This window comes from Accipiter gentilis, chromosome 6, assembly GCF_929443795.1.
Source record: "Accipiter gentilis chromosome 6, bAccGen1.1, whole genome shotgun sequence".
Taxonomy (NCBI): Eukaryota; Metazoa; Chordata; class Aves; order Accipitriformes; family Accipitridae; genus Astur; species Astur gentilis.
The window spans coordinates 32,520,881-32,526,880 of record NC_064885.1 but is presented as its reverse complement, the minus strand read 5'-3'; positions in this window follow the sequence as shown (position 1 = coordinate 32,526,880).

The window sequence follows — 6,000 nt, the reverse complement described above, 5'->3', positions numbered from 1 at the left end:
ACTCAATTATTACACTGATGACCTGCCTTTGCTGCTAATGCAACGCTCTTGTTTCCTCTTCACTACAACAGCCTCTGAAATAACATAACGCGTCAGTTCTGTGCAGCGGCACACGGGGCCGGCCGTTGTGCAGCTCCCACGAGCAGACGCTGAGCGATTCTGGCAGCATAAGACATGATCCTTCAGCGATATGGGTTTAATGAAACATTTTGCAAGTTGGAGTTGTCTCTGCTGCTGTCCCCAGGCCCCGTGTTTTGACCAGACACCAGAGGCTTGAGAATTATTGATCTGGGTAAGTCGGGGAGTGGTCAACAAGGTTGTTCCCTCCAGCAGAAGGAGTGATCTTGCAGGAGGTATATGAAGGCATTGGCTCACTCCTTGTATATACTGTGGCCTTCCCATATGTCTTCATGGTAAGATATACTCTGGCTCAACTAAGATGGTAATTTGAGGAAGGCTGAGGACTGTAGGAAACACAAGCGGTTGGCAACCCACAGTCAGGATGTGGGACGCCTTTGTAGCTCAGCAGATCAGACAATGGGGTGCAATAAAGACCAAGCCTTAAGCTGTCTTCTTCCAAATCATGTTGACTTGGAAAATCACTCCTTCCCCGCCTGCAGCTGTGACATGATACCTTTTGTGTAGCGAGATGGGAGTACCAGTCTGCCATCCAGAGCCCCAGTTTTAACCTTTTGCATGGTCTGGCCAAGCCTAAGCAGGGAAGTGTGTCACCACCACGCAGACTGAATGAGACCCTGGAGGAGGCATGTCTGCAGAGCAAAAGATGCTCATCCTGCCACAGTGATTTGCTTTCAGAGGACACCTGTCTTGAGCTGTCCACTGAGCATCTGGTGTCCAGGGTGGTTTCCTCCCTTCTCAAGCTCTCTGAGGAGGTTTGTCTCCAAAGTCTGCAGTGTCTGGCAGCTCCCTTGCACCCTCTGTGTTGGTATGCCCATGTTGCAGAAGAAACATGCTGGAAATTGCTTGCTTCCCCCCAAACTGTTTGGGACAGACAGGTATGGAAGAGTGAGAGACTCTGCAGAAGGGTGCAGGGTCACTCCGACTATGCTCCAAGCAGAACCACGCTCCCTCTCCCCAGCCTGAGCGAAGCCTTGTTGCTCCCTAATACAGTGCCTGAAGGGCCTGGGTGGTTTTCCCTTCCTCACTGCCTCCTTCAGCAGTGATGTACTTCAAAACAAGTTTTCCCAGTTCATAGCTACCCGTTACAGAGGAAAACCCTTCCCCAAGGCAATGATTCTCTGACTCAATTGCTTTGTTTATATCGCTGGCTGCGAAAAGGATTTCAGAAGCCGGGCTCCAACTTGTCTCCTTCTAATAACGTCTCAAAAAAGACTGGTTTGAAGGAGGTTCCTGAAGGTTACTACATCTCCAGGTCTCAGCAATGTTCATTTGCTCTCTGCTAAAGGCAGCACTCGGGTTGGTTTTAGGGAGCTGTGACCATCGCAGGGCTATTGGATAGACCCCGTGCAGGGGTGGGGAATGTCTGCTTCCCTGCAGAAAATGTAAAAGCAGATTCTCCTCAAAACTCAGCCTCTGAATGGCAGTTAAAAGCTGTGCTGGGGCAGGTCCTTCCAAACCATGGCCAAAACCCATTAACTGAGCCTCCTTCTGCTGCCAGTGGCATTTTATCCGCTCTGTGAATTCACAATCAAGGACTTGATCTTGGCCTTCAATAACGACCATCTGTCTGGCTGCTCAGCCCCCTGGGGGCATCCCTGCTACTCTTCCAAACTTTCTCCCATGGACCAGCTGATAAAACATCCCTGGCACTAACAATTGGTCTCAGAGATGTTTTATTCCCCCTTCACATAATGTCCTAGTTTCTCATAAATGCAGGAAGATGCAGCCTCCAGTTCTGCGTGGTACAGAAGTGCCATTAGGGCAGTCGGCACAAGCACTGAGCAGCAGGCAATTTAGGATGATAGTGTGCTAAAACAGTTGAGCAACCCACTGTCAATTCAAAAGCTTTCTGGCAGCTCTCTCTTCAATTTCGAGATGTCTATCTTAACAGACCTATAAAGGAATGGATTAGCAGAGATAAATTGGATAGCAACTTGGCCTAGAGTGTCAGCAAGGCTAGATTATGGCTCTCTGATGCTATGTAATGCTTGGGAATGCTGTCAGAGGTTTCTCCCAGGTCCTGAAAGAGGCTTTTGTGAGGCTTTGCCCAGAGCACGGGGGCCAGAGGGGAGCAGGCAGTGCCCTGTGCTGAGCTTCATGGTGGCGGTTTGAGGCTGTTTTGCACCCCGGTGCTGCCCTGTCCTTGTCTGGCTACACCAGCTGCCTGGACCCCAACCTTCTCCACGGGCACTGGAAAGAGAAAGGGGGTCCATCAGAGCACAAGGAGGACTTCAGGCTTGATGCCATCTCCAACTTGCTCCCTGAAGACATCATTCCTCCTCCCTGGCTGCATGCAAAGCTGAGGGAGGACCCCCTGTGAATTTATCCTGTTTGAAGTCCTGAGAGGCAGCGAGCCCTCCAGCGTGGGCGAACCCGCCTTGGCGCTTCTACAATTCCCTGTGATCCTTACTCTCCTCTCTGATCTTGTCCAGATGCCACCACCGCTTGTTAAATGCAGCACATTTTGCATCTTTGCATCCAGCTGCTTAGCATCATCCAGCTTCGATACGAAGAGCTTCACAGTGGAGGATATCTGTGAGCACGTTCCTTTCTGCCCATAAATACAGATATTTTTTTTCCTTCTAAACCCTGACTATAAGAACTCCATTCTATTTACTCCATTACCCACAGGCAAATTGTAAAATTATAGCCCTGTACTTCGGTTGGGAGGCTATGCTTTGAGCAGCCGCTGCAGCTCAGAAACTCCTATTAACGCTGTGCTATGAAGGGGAGGGCTGGGGACCAGGGAGCCTCTGATTACTCAAGATAAAAATGATGGGAAATGCTCCAAGAGGAATGTACTGAAAAGGTTCCCCAGTCTATTAACCACCGAGATTGGGGTGTGTAGTGAAGCTACTCAGTTTAAACCTTATTTGCCACTCTAGGGGATTTTGCTCACTTTCCTCATTTAATCCACTTACTTTTGTAGGCAGACAGACAGATGGACGGGGACTGATCCCTCTCTCACTCCTCACCACGATATCTGCTGAGTTCCCTCTGCCTGACACCATCATTTAGTGGCCTCTGCCTGCATTACTTTAAGGTGTTCAAAGTTGTTCTTTGATAGATAAATCCTCCTGCAGCTTAAACTGCCAAATCTGAAATAGTCCTGGCTGGAGCAGGGATTAAGCAGCAAACCCTTATTTATTTTCTTCTTGGTGCTCAAAACAGACCGTTCCTGCTGTTCCTACGAGGCATTGCTGGTCCTGCCCCTGCAGGCTCGTGCTCTGCAGGGGGGGGCACTTCTGGCACCAACTCGCCCTGGCAATTGAGAGAGGATCCCCAGCTGAGCGGGGGGATGCCCTGGGAGATGGCTGGGGACCGCATAGGAACTGGGGAAGTAAAACGGCCTCGTCTGTCCATGAAATTTCCCATCATTGTGCTTTTCATCTACTTGCATTAAGAGCACTTTTATATCTGGATGGAAACATCCTTGGGCATAACTATTTTATGAATATGCTGGTTTTTAGCGAAATACACTAAATCTGAACATTGAGTTGTATTCACTGTACATCTGGGAGGTGTTTTGGAAACCACCTAGCAGTAATCTGGCCTCTGACCCTACCCAAAATGGGAATACCCAGAAAAATCTATGAAAGATGGTATCTGGGGTCCAAACTGGCAGGTAATGGAGTCTTCAGCACTAATAACTTCATGCCCTTTTGTTGACTGGCAGCTTCAAAATTGAATGTCTCTGGTTGTTGCTCTTGGGAGCAGAGCTTCCTGTGGCTGTTCCTCAGCAAACAGTGATTAAACTGCATCTTTATGCTGCCAGAAAAAAAAGGTGGAGGAAAAAAAAGCAGCTTTGTAAACAAGCTCTCAGGAGAAGCCCTCCAGCTTGCCCTGCTCACCTTGTGCATTCAGACAGTGAACACCAGCCTCCTTCTTCCAAATTCTGAGGTTCACTTAAAAATTGCCAGACTGAACAGGATTTTTATTTCAAACACAGCTGGGAAACTCATTTGTTGTTTTGATTTTGCCACTGTTCAGGTTCTTATTTTTCCAGCTTGACTGTGAGCTTCACTCGCAGAGGAGAGCAGAGACAGGGTACCTGGAGCCCTGGCTGCACGTGGCAAAGACGTGGGGATCACTCATTAGCTGGGTACAGCTCTCTGCTTGCTCATTTTCTCTCTTGGTTGGTCAGAGACTCTGCACCCCAAATGGGAGCTGCCTTTGCCAGACCTAATAGGGTGCTAAGGTATAGCAGGGCCATGTGGTATCACTCCTGACACACAGAGTTACTGCCCGAACGCAGCCAGTGATCCACTCCCAGCACGTCGTTTCCCTGAATTTCCCTGCTGAGCAGCTCTTCTGCTAGAACATTTGGAAATGAGACACCCGTGCATGCCATAAATGAGCAATCACATTTTTTGTTTGATTTGCTATCCTCTGACTTTTTTCTCCTCTTTCCTCCATTTTCACTTCGAGGTACTCGGGACCAAGAGGCGACTACAATGGATGTGACACAGCAGCCACCTACAACTGCCCCATCCCCATGCAGGGGCTCTGGAGCAGGCACTGGCTGCGAGGTCGAAGCAGATGCTGATAACAATAAACACTGAGATTAAACCCAGAAGAATCAGTCATTTTCCTTATGCCCTTCAAATAAAGCCCATTCCTGTTGAACAGGGGCTCATTATTGCAGCATCATGAGAGGAGGGATGTTGCCATATAGCTAATGTGATGATTTCAGGTACAGTTGCTGATGCCTGATTAAACATCTCTGGGATCAGGCAGACTGCTTGGATTGAACGGGCCATTATTCTATCCCACTAATAGCAGACTCACAGAAGCACGTTATAATTAAAACCAGAATAGATGTCATCGCTAAACTTTGATGAGAAGAGCTTCTGGCGTTGTGCACATCCAGGCATGTCAGGTGAAATGCAGAGGACAGATTCTGCAGCACCCTCTGTTTTGGCACATGGGAGCACATTGTGCTTGTGCTGCATTGGGGGAATTAGGAATATATAATATCAGGTAATTTCAGAGACTTGAAGGAGTAGACTAGCTATACTGCTATCGCCTTAACTGATGATAACACCTGCCATGTCCTTGATTCAAAGAAGCTAGCACAGGAGGTGGGTGGTAGGACCCTGAGTCTCAAGCCCTGCTGTGGGTTTGGGGATGCACTTGAGCACTGTGGGCAGCCCTGGTCTCCACACTGATGTAGGATGAAGGGGGTTAGAAGGGCTACAGGGAAGACTGCAGTGATGCAGGGGATGGGAGAGCTGCCTTATGAGGAGAGAATAAAAAAGCTGAGACTCTTACCAGGGAGAGGAGAAGACTTGTGAGGGTTGAAATCATGAAGGTTTTAGGTAAGGTGACTGCCGACTTGTTCACCACATCCCACAGCACAGTCACTGAAACTAGCAGGATACCAATTTAAACCAGGTACAAGGTGGAAGGTTTTTGCACAGAGGTAGCACATTTCCAAAACACGTTGCCTGGAGATTGTGGAGGCTGACAGTGTCACCAGGGTCAGTGTGGCTGTTTGTGCAAGAGCCAGTGTTATTGTGGCTGTCCTTCAACCTATGGCACAGGGCAGAAACAGCACAGAGCACAGCACTACCCCACTGCTCAGTGCTCAGCAAACTCTCCTTGTTTCCCAGTGTAAGCTATTCAAGTAAAGGCTGTAAAATTCCTGGGGCTGCTTTGCAAGTAGGATGTTTGTCATGATCAGCGTGGGGTGTCACTTAAAACCTGATTCATCCGGATCCCCCTGGAATGACATGTTTAATATGAATTATTTTTTATCCCCCAGCAATTTTCTGACTGCTCCTCTCTATAGATCTGCGAGATATAGAAAATGGCATATATCTCCGTTCATGCAGCCAATGTGGAAATTAAACAACTTGC